Source organism: Pezoporus occidentalis, unplaced genomic scaffold (assembly GCF_034315485.1).
Source record: "Pezoporus occidentalis ecotype Australia unplaced genomic scaffold, CSIRO_AGI_Poc_V1 ctg129, whole genome shotgun sequence".
Lineage (NCBI taxonomy): Eukaryota > Metazoa > Chordata > Aves > Psittaciformes > Psittacidae > Pezoporus > Pezoporus occidentalis.
In genome coordinates, this window is record NW_026913092.1 from 152173 (window position 1) to 173641 (window position 21469).

Below are 21469 nucleotides of genomic sequence, written 5' to 3' on the forward strand. Positions count from 1 at the left end.
TGCAGGAGCCATGTTGGTTCATTCAACACAGCCTCTGTGTGATCTGACATCAACCCATGGCCCCCACCTAACCTGGTGGTAGAAGCACTGTTGGTTGGGTGCTGCTGCCCTCTGTACCTGCTGGAGAAGGGAGGCGGTGGAAGGAGGAGGTGGCTGTCTGCTGGCCAAGGTGCCTTCAGGGTATTCAATCCAGTTCACTTTCACTAGATACCTTCAGGAAATGTTGACTCTTTCATTCCTCATTTTAGTTCATCCCGCAGCCAGGCTGGCACTGGGCCATGCTTGGTAGTAAGAAGCTGTCAGGCCACATTGCCAGCATCTGCTTTTGATTTGATGTGTTTTCTTGTTTTCTCCATCTACCTGATGTTTGTTCCTCAGCATCATGAAACTATACTGAGTACCAGAGACATTTGGGGTACTGGAGGGTAAATACACCCATTCCTGGTTGCTGTGAGGAAGAGCCAGGAGCAGTTCAGCAGACTAGCAAATCCCGCCCTCCCCTCTGCTCTACTCCCACTTCCTTTTGAATGTCCTTAGCTGTGAAAACCTTACTGCTTTGCTGCCAGGGTCTGCTGAACGCCCTTTGGCTTGCCCAGGTGCCTGTAGCCCACACCGGTAATGTTCCCGTTGCTGGGGATACAGCAGCAAAGGCACCTTATTTGCAAGCCAAAAGGCTGTGTCACTAACTGGGAGAAGCAGCAGCTGGCTGCAGTTCTCTGGTTTATTAAAGGTAGTAATTAAAATCACATAATATATCAGTAATAGGAAACACAATATGTTAAGAATTATGACAGGTAGAAAACTGACCAGTGAGTGGCTGGCTGGAACCTATAGGCAGGTCAGCAGAGTGGTCGAGAGCAAAGAAGTAGTTGTTAATATGCATAAAGGGCAGGCATGCCAAAAACCTTTCATTAGGTGGAGAAGTTTGAAGGGAGGGTAGGTTGTTTTGGTTTCCTTGATACACTGACGCAGAAAAGGCAAGTTTTGATTTATTTTTTATTTTTATATATATATTCTTCTCAGAAAGTACCAAAAGTATCAAATGAGGCTGGGGGTGTTTTTTTCCAGACCTGTGGCAATTGAGAATGCTATTAATTTCTGTAGGCAATGAGCACGTTAAAAGCTGCAAGCACAGGTGGTTCGGAGCCCTTGTGGTATACAAACTTCTGTAACATTTACTGGAATCCCACACAACCTCCACAAATCTGGAAGAATGTTACTGTTCTATGGAAGACAAAGACTTAGTGTGTCATCTCGGCACAAGCGCAGGCAAAACGGTGGGAATAAAGAATTGCTGCAATTAGGACTAAGTAAAGAACCTGAAGGGAACAGAGAAAGATAAACACAACAAATGCATCCTCTGTGATAAACACAACAAATGCATCCTCTGTTATAGATACAGGGCATATATATGTGTCCTACTGTTAATCAAGCTCATTGCACACCTTGCTAGTGCAGAGCCCATATGCTGAGTTATTGCTGCTGTGAAAGCACAACCCCAGCACCCAAGCCCTGTGTATCCACCACTTGTGCTTGCCCCTGCTCTGCTTCTCGCCTTACTTTCTGCTGTGGTTTATCCCTTGATTGATGCTGACTTCAGCTAGCTCCACCGTGGAGCCAAGGGGGGGTGTCACCAGCTTCAGGTGACTCCCGTTGTGGTGCTTGTCTCCCGCTTGCCTCCTGGCTGGGGGATGCCATTCTGCCATACCAGTGCACATGTGCTGGCCAGGGGCTGAGGGAGCTGACCAAACATCCTGGAGTCTGTTTTGGGGAACCAAGTGTTTCCTGCTTGCATCCAATGGACGAGGTGAGTTCTTTGAAACAAATGCATTTGAAAAGACACTTTTGTGACGAGCAAGAAGGGTGATCATACGGACCTGCTTTTTCCCTTACGTTGGCATGAATCAAGGAGTTTGTTAAGGATGGTGCTATAAAGTTAGCTTTAAGAGACTGGGATGTGTTTTGTCTGACACAGCCCAGGAAAACAAGGAATGTCAGGATTGCATCCATTTGAAAGGATGAATCATAACTAACAAGCACACACAGGTACAGGAGCTGGGATGTTACAGCAGGTCAAATGACTTGCAGAAGCAGAGAGCTCTAAGTACTTGGAACTTAGGAAAATTAATGTACACTTTATAGTATACTTATACACTATATTCTTAATGTAGTTTTGGTATCATTAATACCGTTTTGCCTATCTGTCATGGACCTACTAAGAGAATACTTTAGTTTCCTTACTTGTTAGGCTTTCAACACATGCTTTTTGCTAGGAAGCCTCTGCCAGGGAGCCGTGTGAACTCCCCATGGGCAATTGGAGCAATTCGAACACTTGACCAGACCCACTGAGTTCCTTTGCAGTAGTATCCAAAGCTGTCACTTCACTGGACAGTTGACCAGTATCACAATAATCCTAACACAGGTGCAGGAAAAAACAAACCCTAAAATATCCCTATATTGCCATATGACAGAACTTTCTACAGTACTACATACACCTTGCAAAAACACACCAGCAAGCCAGGGTGGTGATACTGTACTTGAAGGACCATCCCCAGCTTCTCAGGGAGGAAGACTTGATTTACCATCTCTGTTCAAATAAATACAGGTGGGAGGAAGTAAGAGATGTGCCTCAGAACATACACCTACCCCTGAAATACATCAGTGCTTGAGAGGTAAAAGTATTTGCAAGTGATGTCTCTTCAGTACGTCACAGGTCTTACTTAAATCTAAACTACCTATTTGTTGGAACAACATACAGCAACAAGCTGTAGTGCAAATGGTACGTAACATACAACTAAGTCCTGAAGCCTCTGCCTATATTAACCAGCAGTCTCGATCACTAGAAGAGGACCTGTAAAGGAAAAGGGTCAATGCTGAGGGCACCATGTCCATCCTTTAGTCACCTTGGTGGGTTTTGTATGGTTTGGATGCTCAGGACTGCCCCTGGGCTCACCCCTGCAGTACTGGGGACACCATTTCAACCCCTGAGCTGCACGGTGCGCCCTTTGCCAGGCCAAGCTTGTTGCTTCCCTGCAGGCAAGTGTTTCTTCCCCACCACAGGATTAGTAAATTCTTGTATCCAAAGTCCTATCAGCCCTGTTGGTGCGTAGCTCCTTCGCACTGAGAGGCTTGAAAGCCTTAAATCAGTGATTCTGTTCGTGGGATCAACAGTAGGAACCTGTAGGAGTCCTGCTACCTCTTGGGACAGCTCTCCTGGCTGATGTGTATTCAGGAAGCTTGTGATGCTCCTGACCTGCCAGGCTCCCACTGCTGGGAGCATTTCTGTTTGGGGCCGTGGAAGGGTCTGGACCACAACACTTATGAGAAACAGTTGTGGGAACTGGAGTTGTTTAGACTAGGGAAGGATCAAGGGGGACCTTATCATCGTCTGCAACTGCCTGAAAGGAGGATGGGGTGAGGAGGTGGCTGATCTTTAATTGCTTGAAAGAGTCCAGCGCAGAGCTACAAAGATGATTAAGGGAGTGGAACATCTCTCTTATGAGGAGAGGCTGAGGGAGCTGGGACTCTTTAGCTTGGAGAAGAGGAGACTGAGGGGTGACCTCATCAATGTTTACAAATATGTAAAGGGTGAGTGTCAGGATGATGGAGCTGGGTTTTTTTCAGTGATGTCCAGTGATAGGACAAGGGGCAATGGGTGTAAACTGGAGCATAGGAGGTTCCATGTGAACATCAGGAAAAATTTCTTTACTGTGAGAGTGACAGAGCACTGGAACAGGTTGCCCAGGGGGGTTGTGGGGTCTCCTACGTTGGAGAGATTCAAGGCCCGCCTGGACAAGTTCCTGTGTGATGTACTCTAGGTTACCCTGCTCTTGCAGGGGGGTTGGACTAGAGGATCTTTTGAGGTCCCTTCCAACCCTTAGGATTCTGTGATTCTGTGGTCTCTTCTCCCAAGTAACAAGAGATAGGACAAGAGGTAATGGCCTCAAGCTGCACCAGGGGAGGTTTAGGCTGAATATTAGGAAAAATTCTTCACAGGAAGGGTGTTCAGGCAATGGAACAGGCTGCCCAGGGCAGTGGCAGAATCACCATCCCTGGAAGTGTTCACAAACCATGTAGATGTGGCCCTTTAGTGACATGGTTTAGTGGTGGTCTTGGCAGTGCTGGGGTAACGGTTGGACTTCATGATCTTAAAGGTCTGTCCATATCCCTCTGCAGAGCCTTCCTACCCTCCAGCAGACCAACACTCTTGCCCAGCTTGGTGTTGTCTGCAGATTTCAATGAAGGGAGCCTTATCCCAGAGCTCTTGCTCGGGCTCAGTGTACCTGGTGCCCTGCTGAGCCCCCAAGAGCAGGATAAACCCCAGATGCCCACCCTGTGGGCCATGGCAGTGAGGAAGGAGACCGGAACACCATCCCATGGGAAAGCAAGCTCAAATCAGTGCTTCTGATTCTGGAGCAAGGGATGTTCATTAATGCAAAGCGAGGATGGGATTATATGTTGTCTCCACCATACAGGCAAATACGTTCATCACAGCTATTGTTGTTACAGCGAGTACCAAAGGAATTAATGATTCACCACTTAATTTCCTTTTTCCCTACTCCCTCCACCTTTCCTTCGCTTTAATAAACTGGTCTGGAGCCAACTGTAGCATCAGATTAATAATGACTTTAAGCACCATTTATGCAGCTATTGCAGCAATTTAAATTGTCACTTTCAATTAAAAGGTCTAGCTCCGAATGGTTTTAGCTGAAAGCATCGGCACTGACAGTGCAATTAAATAAACTCTTTTCTCAGGATGTCAGTGCAAACACATTTTAAATAAGGGTTATGAAGCACCTTGCTAATTTAAACTACAGTATAGCTTTCTAGTGAAGAATAATACCTAATACAGGTTGGTTTTTTTTTTCCAGGCTGTGTGACAGTTTGCATTGTTATTGTAGGACACTTAAAGGAGTGATGTGCCAAACGAGTCCAGCAGCCTTTGAAAATCTCTTTTGTTCATGACAAACACAGGCAGTGCTGTATAAGCAAAAGCTGTCATTTCTCAACAGATAGATACCCATGAAAAGACACTCACCGTGCTCCTAAAGGATGAAGTCCTTTATATTTTTTTAATTATAAGGAAGAAGTTCTTTACTGTGAGGGTGGTGAGGCACTGGAATGGGCTGCCCAGGGAGGTTGTGAATGCTCCATCCCTGGCGGTGTTCAAGGCCAGGTTGGATGAAGCCTTGGGTGACATGGTTTAGTGTGAGGTGTCCCTGCCCATGGCAGGGGGGTTGGAACTTGATGATCTTAAGGTCCTTTCCAACCCTAACTATTCTATGATTCTATGATTCTATTACTCTGATTTACAGTCTTACCTTCCTCCAGACAGTCTGTAAGAACGAGTTCCTTTACTTGGCATCCATCTGATCCTTTGTCTCTAGGTATACCATTTATCTTTCAGAAATATACTACATATGACACACTTTGCATGTCTCATGCATCTTTTATCTGTGGCTTTGAAGTAATTTATAAATCCTACAGTTCTGTGGGAAAGGAGACTCCATCTGTGTTGTAGCCCACCTGTAAAAATCACACCCAGTTCCTCAACTGGCTGAAAAACCCCAAAACACAACACTTCATTGAAAGCTCTGCAAGCTCCTCCTTCCCCACCTGCTCTGCCTCACCATCACCTTCCCTCTAGGTCTTGCCTTTCCTTCTGCTCTGGCACAGGCTGGTCCTCCTTTAGCAAACACCTCCGGGCTCCTGATGTTCAACTCTACCCTGCACACTATGCTGTTTATATTTTGCTATCACATAAAACCCTTTTGCAGCAACAGGGAAGAAGGTGCTACTACTCCACATGCAAAAAGTGTTTAACATCCCAACTGAATTACCTAGCATCAATATTACAATCACAGCATCACAAAAATATGTTTGCCTAGCTTGGGTTGATTTTCCTTATTGCTATGAAAGATGAAGCCTGACAGCACGGGCTTTTTATTTTTTCAGAAGAGTTACTGGACATCAGCCAGAATAACACCACTGCAACCTTTGGTGTCTGTGCCTTCCATAAGAAGTTGAAAAATGCCTGAACAGCTTTAAAAATATGGTCTGTATTTTATTTGAATGGCTTTAAAGCTTCTCCAGTGCATGAGAGTGTCCTTTGTGTTATGACCACTGTGGTTTCTCTGAAGTGTATTACATCTGCTGGAAATAAATGAGTCACAGCATTGAAGCTCCCCCTGTCTGAGCTGCTGCACTTACTGTTCTGAAGAACACAGAGGCACATCTTGAGATAAGTATCCATAGGATGGTTATGGATATGATTTTTATGTCTACACAATTACATTTCTAGTTACAGAGCACTCCACATTTTACCACTTCACTGCAAAGAAGAAATGCAGCAAGAGAGATTGATTTATGGCTGGCCTTACAAAAATACTATGCATAAACATATATGTTTTTTAACAGAATTATGAATATTGTTCTGCTTAATTTCTTTTTAAGAAAGGGAGAACAAGAATAAGAATATACTGGTATTCCAAGGGGGAATGGAAGAAAGGTACCAGATAGTTAGAGAAGAAGGGAATTGAGGGTACACATGGCCAGCACATTTTACTTAATGATTTTGTCATTATAAAAGTGTCATACTTGTTAAAAATTATAACTTTTCATGAGAACCACCCCGTTTTCCAGTTTCAGTGGAGCTCTCTGTGCAAAGCCTGCTCTCTGTGCCTTCTCCCCCCCCCCCCCCATTTGTTTTCTAGCTGTTCTTTTGTCTCCATCCTTAGTTCCAAACCCCTCCATTTTCCAAAACATAAAAAAGCCCCCCCTTTTTTTTAATAAAAAAATTTTTTTTTTTTTTGTGGCAGAAGAAATAATTTACCCTCCAGGTGTAATTTTGGATTAGACAAGAAAGAGATCTGGAAAATATGATCAAACAGAAGGACCCTGTAAGGGCAAGCAGTATATGCAGGGTGGCTGTGGGAATGTGAAATGCCAACATGCTCCAGTATTATCCAAGCAGGTGAGGCAAAATGGAAGAAATGTCCCCCCAAAATAAGCTACCCTCCTCATTCTGGAGATGCCTCACATGGGTCTCAAACTTGAAGGCATAATGTGATAACACAGTGTGGTAAAGCAGGGCGCTACCTTTGATTGCACATTGATGGCACCAGGCATTACCCCATTACTGGGAGCACAGCTTCACCCGAGCCTTGAGCAGGTTGAAGGGTGCTCCCATTTTCACAGGTAGTAAATAGGAAAACTGGACCTGGGTTTCCCAAGGAGATGTTCTAGTGACCAGCTTTGTGTAGCTGTTTCTTTGCTTCACTGTGGTTTGGTGGAGTGACCTCTTCCTCTCTCCACATTTCTACTCCCCAGAAGAGCCCCCAGGGTCTTTCTGTTAGTGACAAGTGAGTGAGGCCCATGGTGCTGGGCCCTCAAAGCTGGATGTTAGAGGCTAAGGGAGAAAGGAGAGGAGGAGAAGGGGCTTCCTGGCAGTCTGTGTGCGTGCACACATGTGGAACTAGCCAGGAATGGCAGGGTGCCAAATTCCCTGGCTCCATCCCTCCCGACCCCACTCCTGCTGCCAGTGGATGATAATCAGCATGATGATGATGATGCTCCATCCCTGGAGGTGTTCAAGGCCAGGCTGGACAAAGCCTTGGGTGGCATGGTTTAGTGTGAGGTGTCCCTGCTCATGGCAAGGGGTTGGAACTAGATGATCTTAAGGTCCATTCCAACCCTAACTATTCCATGATTCTATGATGGATCTCCATGACACATGATCATCACTGTGATGAGGGTGATGATACAAGGGATGCCCTTTGTGGGTGGCAGTCCAGCCTTGCCTGCATGGATGCAGTGGCCGCCATGTTGTAAGGGCATGGAGGCATCACTGTGCTGCCTTTGCTATGGCAGGAATGTACCTATGGCATATCCTTGTGTAATGCCACCTTCAGTGGTGAGGTTATGGCAGAGCCCTATAGCCTGGGCACAGGCATAAGTGCATATTTAGCTCCATCCTGGCTCAGCCAGTCTCATCCAGAAGGAATTCCCCTTCACCTAGGTTTAATCCCACTGGAGCAGGCAGACATTCACATGTGGCTGGCAAGGAGCTCTCTCTGGGTTTGAGCCTCTCCATCCTTTACAAAGCACCTTTCATTTTGGGGCTCTGCCTACGTTACACAACTGATAGGAAGTATTTGTTCCCGAGCTCTTACTGCAGTGAAATAGCACTCAGAAGTAGCTGGACAGGATTGTATAATCAAAGGTTTTACAATGATTTTGCCGGAACAACCCTGACTGCAGGGAGTGGTTCTGTCCTGTAATACCCAAGGAACCTGCCAAAATTACACCAAGTCAATAGCTTCAGACAGGCAATTTAAAGGAGCCTCTTTTTTCCCACTTAGTCCTTTTGCCAGGGCTTGTCTGGGAGAACAAAGGGCCATATTTAGATGGGATCATTTGAGACACTTCCTCCATTTCTCATCCTCCATTAGAAAATTACACCTAACTATCCTTGTGCTCAGGGAGTAAATTCTCCCAACTCATTCTAAGATATAAATCAATTGCATTCACATTACTTTAGCTGAGGATAAAGAAGAAAATATTTGCAAATGTTGCCCCTCCAGAGCACCCCTCCCCGGGGTGTTTGGGACCATTAGATGCTGTGGCTTAGGCTGGCACCCCAGCTGTGTGAAGGGACCTTCTCTGGGCTCTTGTCACACTTTACTCCTGCTCGCTCCAACAGACAGGAAAGCCTTCGTCTCTACTCTCATTTCTCAGATCAGAAGCAGCAGCTCAAGCAGGTGTTTTCCTGCAGGTGGCAGGGACGGCCCAGGCTTCCTCATCAACCCCTTCCTTGGGGGAGGCTGTCCTGCTGTGCCCAGTGCTGGGGCTGTTCTCCCTGTCCATTTATTGCCAGACATTCCAGCAGGCCAGCTGGCCCTGGCTCCTGGGCTCTGTTGCCATCAAAAGCTTTGCTTCACTTTAAGGGATGATTCTTAAGAGAAACACTTCTCAGATCTAATGAAGCAGCATCAGCCACACTAACATGTTTCAGGCCTGCTTTCCTCCCCTCTTTCCCATGAGATATCAATAGGGTTTCCCTCCTTTTTCAGGCTTCCCTTCCCCTCTGAAATCCTTACAGGGAATGGGGAGGGGTTGGGGTTCACTTTTGCTTCAGATCTTTGCCACTGAGGTTGCATCAAATACACAAAATATGATGTAATTTTTCGTTATGTTTTTGGGTATAGGGTAAGACCCTGCCAGTGTGGTTTACTTGTTGTAAGTACCTGCTGTAGATGCAGAGGTAAGAACAGAATGGCATTTTTAAATTATTTGGGCATACAGAACATACACAGGTACATTTGTTAGTCACAGAAGTACCCATGTTCTATAAACAAGCATCTAGAAACCAGAATATTCTAGGGATGCAGCTGAGCACATGAAATGGTTAATGGGTGTACATTATAGCACACATACAAGGAGAGCCTGAGAAACCTGGGACTGCTCAGCCTGGAGAAGACTCAGTGGAATCTTTGTATCTAAAAATACCTGGTGGTGCTTCTATGTGGTGGTGGTAATGTGTATATATATAAAAATGTATATGTGTAAATACCTGATGATATCTATAGAGGAGTAAAGAAGGAGTAAAGATTGCGGAGCCAGACTCTTCTCAGAGGCAGAGGACAAGAGGCAATGGGTGCAAAACAAAACACAGGAGGTTCCACCAAACATAATAAGACACTTCTTTACTGTGAGGCTGATCAATCCCTGGCACAGGTTGACCAGAGGGGCTGTGGAATCTGTATCCATGGAGATATTAAAACCCCCAGCTGGACACAGCCTGGAGCAGCCTGTTCTCACTGGCCCTCCCTGAGCAGAGGGTCAGAATAGGTGATACCTGAGGGCACCACCGTTCCTCAGCTGGTCTGCAGCTCTGCATAATCCAGCATGACAGCATGGTGTTTCTCTAAGACAACATCACTTGCTGTTTCCTGGGTGTTCTGCATGTGGGTGATAAGGGTGGATGGAGAACTGGTACTGGAACACAGCTGAGAGAGATGCTCTCTGCTGTCACACGAAATCAGTGATTTGCTTGGGCACAGGCATATCTTTACCCTCCTGAAATGGGTACTGATTTTGCTACATCACGGCTTCCCGGGGACACCCTCAGCTCCATACAGTTTTATACAGGTCAACAACTTTCCAGTGAGATAGAAACAGATTCCACAAAAGCCACTAAAGGTAGTGGGAACTGCAGGCAGAGAGCAAGTAAAGGCAAGGGAACACCCCTTCTTCCAGAATTGCAAGAACCAGAAGCACATGAATGCATTTGGGAACCATACTGAGTATATAATGATGCTGTTCCTAAAAAGGGAACAGGTTCGTCAAGAGTTGCAAAAATAGCCTGGGAATCATTAAAAGCCTGCTTTTGGGTTGAATACATTTTCTTCAGTAATTCTAGCTTATTAGGCTAAGCTGTTACAAGCCAGAATGATGAGATTTAAAGAGATATATACCTTTAATTGTATTTTGGGGGGTTGTTGTTGTTTTGTTTTTTTTTTAATCTTTAGGATATTTTCAGTATTTTTCTGATAAAAATATCCAAAAATATCCAAATCCCCAAAATGGATTTTTATTTTGAGCAAAAACTGAGACTCTTGCAGAAAAAAAAAAGAGATTTCAAGAAAAATACCAAGTATTATGAAGTTCCCAGTCTTCCTAGAGAGATAAGAGTGCTGCTTTTTGCAAGTATTTCACCTGATTAGTTTTACTGATGTGAGTGTTTTCAGCCGTAGTAAATTCCACGCAGTTGTTGTCAAATGTTTGGATAAATTACTTTCAAGCCATGCAAATGTTTGTACTGCAGAAATTGGACCCTAAGTATTACCTGACAGTCAGACAAGATAATGGTTTTCTATCGTGAGACTTGCACACCTACCTCCCAAAATACACAGCTCAGCATTTGGGTGGAACTTACTCAGCTTCTTGCTCCGCTTACAAAGTCAGAATGAATTGCTGGGGAGTAAATATTGAAGAAACTGTAAACTGACTGAGTAGAATTGGGAGACAGAGCAAAGAGAAACAAAGGGCACCAGAGAAATTATTCTCTGAAAATTATTATGTGGGAATGACAGTTCTGAAACAGGACAGATACTGTATTATTCAGCTGTCAGCAAGGGCTGAAAGATGCTGGGGGGAGCTGTGATTGTTGCTGTATGAAGGTGCTAGTCAACTTGTCAGATGCTAGGAAAGAGGAAATTGGTGGCAAGAGGAGATAATAGAAGACACAAGTGGAGGTAAATCAGAAAGATGTTAGGATAAGTGAGCGCTAACAGATGCTGCCATGGGAACTGCCAAGCAAGAGTAGGAAAGCTTGCTTGGGTCCCAGATAGACCACATGCCCTTCAACTTATATATTAACATGAACAATTCATCCTGTAAACCAAAAAGTTATTCTAATAAAACAACAAAAATATGGGGGGAAAAGGGAAAGAGGCCATCAGGAACGTAAGCCCTATCTGAAAACATTTAGTGAATTCATCAAACCCAGAGAAAATGTGCAGAAAAGGTCTCTCCAGGGGCTAGTTCATAGTATGTTAAAATTGCTGCTGCCTTTTGAGCCTAGTTGCAGTTAAAAAGTGACCTAACATTACTGTATTTGAGTCACACACTGTTTTGGGGAAGCAAATATATCTATTAAAATGTCACTGCCACACTGGTGGTTTTGATAGTTCCTCACATCTGAAATCTTTCCTGTTTTTTCCCAGCTTAGTCTAGCCAGGCTAATAAAATTCTCTTCCTACACATTTGCCTCACTAGCATGCAAAACATCTGGTTTTCCTTCTCTTTCCTGTTTTTCTCTTTTTTTAACAATCTCTTCACAGTGTTTTTGGCCCTTCAGGATCTATGGAATATATTTATTGCATGTTGTGAGATGAGATGATGAAATGTAAGAGGAATTTGTTGTAACAACTGTTTTGAACATGGTTCAAGAAATAAAAGAAAGTGGCCAGTGGTACCAATTCTGGTTGCTCTAGAACAGCTCCTTCCTTCCTAAAACAAATACTAATGAAATTCTCCTTTAGGAAGTGTGTGCATTGACAGGTTTGGAGAATAACATCCTGGCACAGAGATTATTAAAAGAGGCTTTGTTGATACTAACCTGAGGTGTACACTGGGGATATGCTGCTGCATCTATCCTCAGTCATGCAGTAATCATCTTGTTAACTTCAGAGTACCCTGACAGTGGAGAAACTTTGGAGAAACATGGCTGGTCTCCTACTAAATCTCAGCTGCTGGCTGTTGGGTGAGAGCCCAAAGCAAGTCCTGCACCCTCGAGGTCCCAGCCTTCACCAGAATCATCACATGCATCTCTCGTACTCTTCAGCCTCAGCCTTCCTGTCCCTCTTGACATTGCTGTGAAGGTGCCAGAATAACTGTTCATACAATTACAAGCGCTAGGTTTTGTGTTGTGTGGGGGTGACATCCTCCTCTCAAGGTACAAGCCTGCCTGTGGCCAGCTGATACCACTTGGCTGCCACGCGTGCTACGTGGGGCACCAGCAATTGGACCAGGATGGCGTTGTCAGGTCGTGCCCAGGGTGGATCATCCTACCCTTATGCATCCTGCCTAAGTGGAATGCGCAAAGGGTACCCTACCCAAAAATGAGTCGCTTCCATTAATGGGTTTTTTCCCGTCTCCCAACAGGTCAGATTTGGACCCTCTGGAAATGCAGGAGTACCAAAACTTTGACATTTTGGAGCACGAATTTCCATCTTAGTGTAAAAGACAGAATCAGAAACTTCCAAGCTGTCTACTTTTCTACTGGCAGATACTGCTTTTGCTTCTTTATGGCAAGACAGGCTCTGAGTTTCACCTAAAGAAACAGGTAATGAGCCTTTGCCAAAGAAATCCTTCCTGAGTATGTCCTGAAAGTTCTGCTTTGCAGCCTTTTGGCTCTGCATATCAGAGCCCCAGCTCACAACCACTCAGGAGCTTGTGTCTCAGTTCAGATGACTCTGGTGTGCGCCTACGTCCTATGTGTGTACTCCAGATGGAAGAGGATGGCAAATTAACACTTTGGACTAAGTAGGCTGAATGTGTGAAGAGTAAAACCCAGATGCACAGGTAGTAGATGACAATACTCATTACACCTATTCCAGTTCAAATTGTCTGTCATTTCTGGCAGGTCTGCAAATTTTCTGGCATTTTTTTTAATGTGTAATCTTCCATATCAATGGATCATGAGAGTTAACGCTGTCAGGAGTGTGTCAGTGTTGCTGAGGCAGAGTTGCTTTAGGAGGAAGTGCCATTTTTGTAGCATATTTGTTTAAAGCATCAGAAACAAAATCATGGCTGTCAGATCCCATTCAAAGGTTTGCAAAGGCAGAAGCACACAGAAAATGAAACTTCTAAATATAAATATACGCTCACTACGGTGATGCTGTTTGTTTACTTTTTAAGGCTGGTATGAACCTATTTTCTCAATTATTTGGTGATGAGGTTTTATATTACCTCAGATGCCATTCTGCTCTTTGGACAGTCACAGATTTCTAGCTGTACCCCCTGACAGCTGCTAAGATGATGTGACAGCTGCTGATAGGGTGTGAATATTTATAGTCATTTGTGGCTTATTATGCTCAAGAAGCAAGCTGATCCAAGCCTGTCTTTTGGCTAATACAAATACCAGCTAATATAATTATGCAGTGTCTCTCTCTGTCTGCAAATGAGGCCTTTAACCCTGTACTTTGGAATAAATCATAACAGTTCTGCCCAGCAAAGCTGAACATCTGAATTTGGTGACTACTTTTTAAGGAATCATGGAAATTACATTTCCAAATATGAAAAGTATCAGAAAAATTCTCTTGTCTCCTTGTGTAGTGATGAAAAAACACTTCACTGTTTCTTGTACTTCTGCAACCATTACCGGAGGGACCCTTCCACCCCTCTGCTCTGCAGGCTACCACAGTTTTGCCACTGCACAGACAGAAGAGCTGAGACTCGCACAGGTTGCTTGACTCCTACAATAGCATGAAACAAATCCTTGCTAAAACCAAAAAGATACCATGATTATTGTGAATCCATTTCACTGTACTCACAAGACCCCTATTTCTGTCCAAATGCAGATACAAAGGAAAGAAAGCATTTTGAGAACAGTTTTGAGAACAAAGCATCAAGAGAACAATATCATAAACTGCAAGAACAGTACAGGTTATTCACTATCAAGGCAATACTAACATGGTGTGAATATTTAGCCATTATACAGGAAAACACAGAAAATGGACACCCCCTTGAGAAGGAACTTGTGGCTTTCTCCCAACGCTCCCCTTCCCTCTGGCAGACTGAGCTGCCACTGCCCTCCTCTGTGAACTGGGGGAAGCCAGTGGAACACCCTGGGGGTCACGGTGCAGGCACAGCAAGCACACCTACTCGCTAAGGGGAAAACCCTTGTGGGTTGCAGGAAGCTGTCAGATGTAAAAACACCTGTCCAGGGGTGCACAGAAGAAAGCTGCAGGTCTTGTGCAAGTTTGTGCTTCAGATACTTTTTCTGTTTTGCAGAAGCACAAACATTTTAACCAGGGTGGTAAGACCTGGAGGGGACGGACACCCCCAGGCTCAAGAGAAGAGCTGCCCCTGGCTTAGCAGTTCTTTGCCTGGAGTACATCTGTCCAACATGCACAGATCAGAAGTACGGACATCACTTGCACAAAGAAAGAGGGATGTGCTAGAGACAGCCGTGCAGACTCTCACTCTTGTCTCAGAGGGTTTTTTTCTGCTTTACTGTGATCTGTATATTATTTCATAACATGTCAGACCATCCAGCTATTCCTGCCCAGTTGTGGTATTTGTCTGAAGCCTAAATTCCAGTTTTCATTTGCAGACAGTGTGTCTTTCAGCTATTACAAACACATGCCCGATGTTTATTTGAAGGGGTTTGCTTTTCCTTTCCAGCCACACTGTGCTCCAGATGGTCCTTCTTCTCTACCAAAACCTCTTCACTGCTCTTGTTGGTTGTGTATGAACTGCAGGACAAAAAATCATAATTCGATGCCTTTTGCATGATGTTGGTGCCCTTCTTTCACCTTCACAACTCAGTGCAAACTCAGACATTGCCTATGGCTTTTCAATATGTTTTTAAACCCATGAATTTCCCATACATGTAGGAAGAGTTATAGTATTGAGGCAGCTTTCAAATAACAGCAAACTGAAAACAACTTCCCCACCCTCCCACACCCCCTGATTGTAACTTTCTTAATCTAATTTCTGTTCATTACTTACAAGAATAAAACCTTAGAAGTGCACATCCAGACAGCAATAAGGTTCATTTTGGAGGAAGGATAAACAGATAATATGAACACACAATCTAAGCTCCCCAACCTTTACTTGTAGCATTACTTGCAAGCTGAGCTTCAGAATTTCACAAGCTGTGTTCATATAAAGGTAAAAAGTTCAGTTTCAGGCTGTAGCACTGATTTTGTAGGCAGACAGTCCAGGATTTTGCCCGTACCTGGGCTACTGGCACAGGCAGTCTCACTGCTGTGGTGACTAAAACCCATGCTGACAACATTTTGCATTCACACATGTATGCTCTTTTCTTCTTGCTTGCTAGCGGGTGGTCTGCTTGCTACACAAAACAACACACCTCTAGTTTTGAAGGCTGCTCTGTTTTGGCTTATTTGTATTATATTATTATATTACAGTTTTGCTCTTGTGTGGGTATGTTCTGGCTTTGGTTGGTGTTTTGTGTTGGGTTTTCTTTTCCTTTCCAACAATGTGGAAGGAGCAAAAACCATTTCTGACATGTTGTGACCTGTGGGAAGAAATGCAAGGTCTGTCTTGCCCAGCACCTGACTGCTGTGGAAAAAGCAGACTTAGTCATCAATGGCGGTGTGCCTGGGATGCCATCTTCCAGTCAGAACAACATCAGTAGCTCCTAAAGAGACTCCCACTTTCCCCTCCAGGAAACAGCTGTAAAACATGATCTCAGACACAATAGTCTTGACTCTCCATACCCTATTCCACAAAGAGGTCCTTAGCCTTTCTTTATCCTATTCCATAAATAGGTCCTTAGCTTTTCTTAAGGTCTGGCATCCTGAATTCAGCTGAAAAGCAGAAACTTCTTTAAACAAAAAAAAAAAAAAAAAGAATCAATTTGCGTGCAATTTCCTTGCTTTGAAACATTGACTTTAATTTCCATCCCTTTCAATTTTTTTTATTTTAACGTGTTTCAAAATGTTTCAGGTTTCAACGTTTGCTTTGAACAGTAGACGCAGAACAGTTCATGTAGAAAATGTCAAATTGAAATGTTTCCACATAAAGCCAAGTTAAAAAATAGCATCCTGTCAATAAATATTTATAAAATCATCCCTCTTATCAGAAGCTTTGGTACAGATGAACTTGGCATTTTTCACACAAAAACTTCTCAAAGTTCTTGACAGCCCTCCTCTAGAAGTTGCGGTTTATGAGTCAAGACTGGGATGGACAAAATCTACCAAAATTCACCCTAGTGAAAGAACTTCTTAATTCTAATCTATTCTTTTCAAAGCTGAAGATCTGTAAGGTTTGTCTTTGCCCATCAGTGTCCTTGGACACCTATGAGATGCTCACAAAGTGGCATTTACTTGGTCCTTAAGATATATTTGTCTTACTGCTCATCAACTCTCCTTTGGGGAAAAAACTTCTTCCATCGCTGAAAAGCCCTGCAATCAAATAGGTTTACTTTATCACAGCAATGGTAGAGAAAATGCACTACCTATCTCTATTCTCCATCAGGATGATGATTATTGGCTACCCCCCTTACCACCAATTTGAGGGTTCTAATTTTATAAGGCTCTTTCAGCTCTTTGTTCTACTATGAAGTACTGTGAACTTCCTTTCTGTTGTTTGACTGCCAAATCCAGTTGCTCATAAATTACTTTAAAAGGTAAGGCAAGACAAATCATTACTCACATCTGGATGAAAGTGTAACAATATATTACAGAAATAATAGTTTGATTCTGCTTCTTTATATTTCTCCCCTATATTGACTGCCAGAAACTGATTTGCCACTTTGGAAGTGAGATAAAAATCAAACTTGTTAGCTTCAGTTTTAATTAAAGCCTCTTTCTTTTCTCTTTTATTGTTTCTTTACTGATAACAGTCTTTGTCTAAATTTTCCTCTTAAAGGCATAGATATAAAGGTTCTGGCATACCTGATATTCTTTTTCACGTAGAAATTTGTCCATCTGAAGAGGCATAAAAATTACAACTTAGCTTTATTATCTTAGCTTATTTTATTGTAGTCACTGTATTTCTTTATTTTCAGTTGCTGCCAGGATCCAAGTAACAAGCAAATCCCACTGCTAATTTCTTTTAACAGTGAAGCAGATATTCATCTCACATTAGTGAGCCATCTTTTCTGAAACAGGTAGTTTATTACTGGCAGAAGGTGAAAAGTCAGTGGCTTTATAGTGGAAAAGGCCAAGTTGCATTTAAGTTCATTGTATAATATGCTAAAGCTGGGAAAAGGGATTTAATTTCATTATTAAATGGGTACATGCCTTTGGAAGCTGGCCAATTTTAGGGGGCTTTTCTTAGCTGGTTGGGTATCCAAACTTGTGAGAAATCTGAGATACAGTCCTATGGCACTGAAAAGTTATTTGTTTTTCTAATACAATCTTTTCTTGTTAGCTTGAACTCAGCTGAACATAAATTTTCCCCCACCCCCCAAGAAAGGGGACTGTATTTCCCATCTGTATTCCCATCTGCACTGATGATGAGAATGTCTGCTGGACTTCCCTACAACCAAAATATGGATAGCCTCTCCTATATATCCTCTGCAATGGAGCTTGTCCTGTGTGATAGCCTGCAGGATCTCCTCCTGTTCAGTTGCTGAGCCAGAGCTGACATCAGGATTTCTGTCCATAGGCTTGGCCCACCAGCATGGGGTAGAGCAGCTGTGTCACCTTCTTAAGGCCAGCATACCTCCTTCAGGGGGGAACCACAGATGGCATCAGTGCCTCCGGACTGCATGCTGTGGAGGCAACGACAAGAGGCATCCTGTTCAACAGAGCTGAAAGGCATGGGAAAATGGAAATCATTCAAAAAGTGGAAGGAAGATGAAACATCTGCAGTGCTCTTTAAAAAAAGGGTAGAACCGAAGACGTATGTTCCTTGTGAAGGAACGAATCTGAGCAGTACACTGTCTGGAAGGGGGCTGAACACACAGCACTCAAAAGCCTCTGGCAAACAGAGGCAGGGAACTGCATTCACAGGTGAGTTTTATTCTGAGGAACTGTGAAAATCTCTTGATGCATCTAAACAGAAAGGTGACCCATTTATAAATACTTTCTGCTGCTGAAAGTGGGGGTTTTGACGCAAGTATTATGTTTTAAACTGAAAGGTTAAACAAAAAAATGGAATAGTGAAGCTGGGAGGAAAATGTACTTAGGCTCCTGGGGATTAAAATGGTTTGCTGTTGGTGTAGACACCTGACATCTGGCTTAGAGGCCAGTGTGAAGCGGGCACTGATGAAGAGCCTGCCTTAAGAAAGCATGCACAGGGCAGCAGATCTCCAACTGTGGTAGCAGAGGGGTCATGGCATGTTCTTCAATTTTATTAATTAAATTTAAGGACTGCTGGGCAAATAATGCTGCCAAGAAATAGCCCAGAATGTGAGGAAGAGGTGATGCACGCTCCCGCCGGATGTACAGCAGCATTTAAGGAAATGGATCTAATGTTTGAACCAAAATTGGCAAACGGTGTTTCTAACAAACAGGAATCACAGTAAGTTTGTGGGTTTGCTTTTAGACTATTCTGTGCAAGAGACTCCAGTAGGAAAGAGAATAGGATGAATCTCTATAACAGCAGCTGAGAATTAATCCTTAACTTCTAAACTTCAAGCTGTGTATTTTCCATAGGTTTGAGACAGGAAGTTTTCCAGCACCACATCCAGTCTATGCTGCAGTATTTGCTCCACACTGGTATTGTTGAATGACTAAAGTACCACTGTCAGGTCTAAAATTGTTACAGTATAGATTCTTCAAGGGATTCTTAAGTCAAAGCAGACTCTGGTTTTCCTTGAAATACGGTAAAATAGCCATGAGTTTTATCACTCCTATACTTGATGAGTGAATTTCTTTAACAAAAGCATTGCCAAATGTGCCTCATTCAAAAAAAGGATTCACAGGAAAGGGATTGTTATTTTTAGCTTTCAGGGAATACAAGGACCTGGAGACCAAAATAACAGCAGATGTGAATCCTGTCATCTCTGTTTAGGAAGAACTTTCAAGGGCCTTGGGCCATCTTTCCGTTTTATCAAATCCTAATTTGAGCTTTTGGTCACATTTTGGAATATGTGATCACCCTCAAAAACCTGCATAAGAAAATCAAACAAACTGGTAGAAAATGTAGCAACTGTTTCTTCAGGGTGAGTAAACACACTTCCAAATAGGAAATAAACTGGAATGATATTTCAGGAATTTTGCCTACATCTTTCTGCAGCTGGGCAGCAGAAGATGTGCTGGATGCAGGATGCTCCCAGCAGCCTGTGAAGACTGGGCAGATACCACACTGTAACAGCCAGTTATTGCCACATCCCTTCCAGTGAAACCGTAAAACTCTCCTCTTTGCCTTTCAGTGCAGTAAACGCAATGACAACAATGCCAAGGAAGACTCAAGATAAACGGCTTTAGTCTGCGATTGAGCTCTTGTGCCAGTAACAGAACAGCTGCCAGTAGCTTCATTTGTGCTGCTGCCAAATCCTGTCTCACTGGAAGAGATCTGCTTTTTCTTAGTCAAGTACCTGCTGATGGTACCCTACCACAAGGGCCCATGGTGCCCTCAAATGTCCCAAGGTCCCTAAATTCTAAATCTCCCCTAAATCTGTTCAAGTTCTTGGAACAGCACCTTGATGAAGGGAGGCTTCCACATGTATTTTAGCTGGTTTATGTCTCCCCTTCTTTATCCACTAATTCCTGGCCTTCCTTTCCATTTTCTTTCATGCTGATTCATAGAATCATAGAATCATTAGGGTTGGAAAGGACCTTAAGATCATCTAGTTCCAATTCCCCTGCCGTGGGCAGGGACACCTCACACTAAACCATGTCCCCCAAGGCTCTGTCCAACCTGGCCTTGAACACCGCCAGGGACAGAGCATTCACAGCTTCCTTGGGCAACCCATTCCAGTGCCTCACCACCTTAACAGTAAAGAACTTCCTCCTTATATCCAATCTGAACTTCCACTGTTTAAGTTTTAACCCGTTACCCCTTGTCCTATCACTACAGTCCTTAGTGAAGAGTCCATCCCCAGCATCCCTATAGGCCCTCTTCAGATACTGCAAGGCTGCTATGAGGTCTCCATGCAGCCTCCTCTTCTCCAGGCTGAACAGCCCCAACTTTCTCATCCTGTCTTCATACGGGAGGTGCTCCAGTCCCCTGATCATCCTCATGGCCCTCCTCTGGACTTGTTCCAACAGTTCCATGTCCTTTGTATGTTGAGGACACCAGAACTGCACACAATACTCCAAGTGAGGTCTCACGAGAGCAGAGTAGAGGGGCAGGATCACCTCCTTCAACCGGCTGGTCACGCTCCTTTTGATGCAGCCCAGGATACGGTTGGCTTTCTGGGCTGCAAGCGCACACTGAAGCCGGCCCATGTTCATTTTCTCATCAACCAACACCCCCAAGTCCTTCTCCGCAGGGCTGCTCTGAATCTCTTCTCTGCCCAACCTGTGCCTGTGCCTGGGATTGCTCTGACCCAGGTGTAGGACCTTGCACTTGGCATGGTTAAACTTCATGAGGTTGGCATCAGCCCACCTCACAAGCGTGTCCAGGTCCCTCTGGATGGCATTCCTTCCCTCCAGCGTATCAACCAAACCACACAGCTGGGTGTCATCGGCAAACTTGCTGAGGGCGCACTCAATCCCACTGTCCATGTCAGCGACAAAGATGTTGAACGAGACTGGTCCCAATACCAATCCCTGAGGGACACCACTCGTTACTGGTCTCCAGCCGGACATTGAGCCATTGACCACAACTCTCTGTGTGCGGCCATCCAGCCAGTTCTTTATCCACCGAGTGGTCCATCCATCAAATTGATGTCTCTCCAATTTAGAGACAAGGATGTCATGTGGGACAGTGTCAAACGCTTTGCACAAGTCCTGGTAGATGACATCAACTGCTCTACCCTTGTCCATCAGTTCTGTAGCCCCATCATAGAAGGCCACCAAATTGTTCAGGCAGGATTTCCCCTTAGTGAAGCCATGCTGGCTGTCACCAAGCACCTCGTTGTTTTTCATGTGCTTTAGCATGCCTTCCAGGAGAATCTGCTCCAAGATTTTGCCAGGCACAGAGGTGAGACTGACTGGTCTGTAGTGCCCTGGGTCATCCATTTTCCCCTTCTTGAAAATGGGGGTTATATTTCCCTTTTTCCAGTCGTCAGGATTCTTCAAGCCGTCATTTCTGAAGACAATCCACTGTGGCCCCAAGATGTTTTCCCTGAGTGCCAACAGCTCATCACTGCATGGGTAGT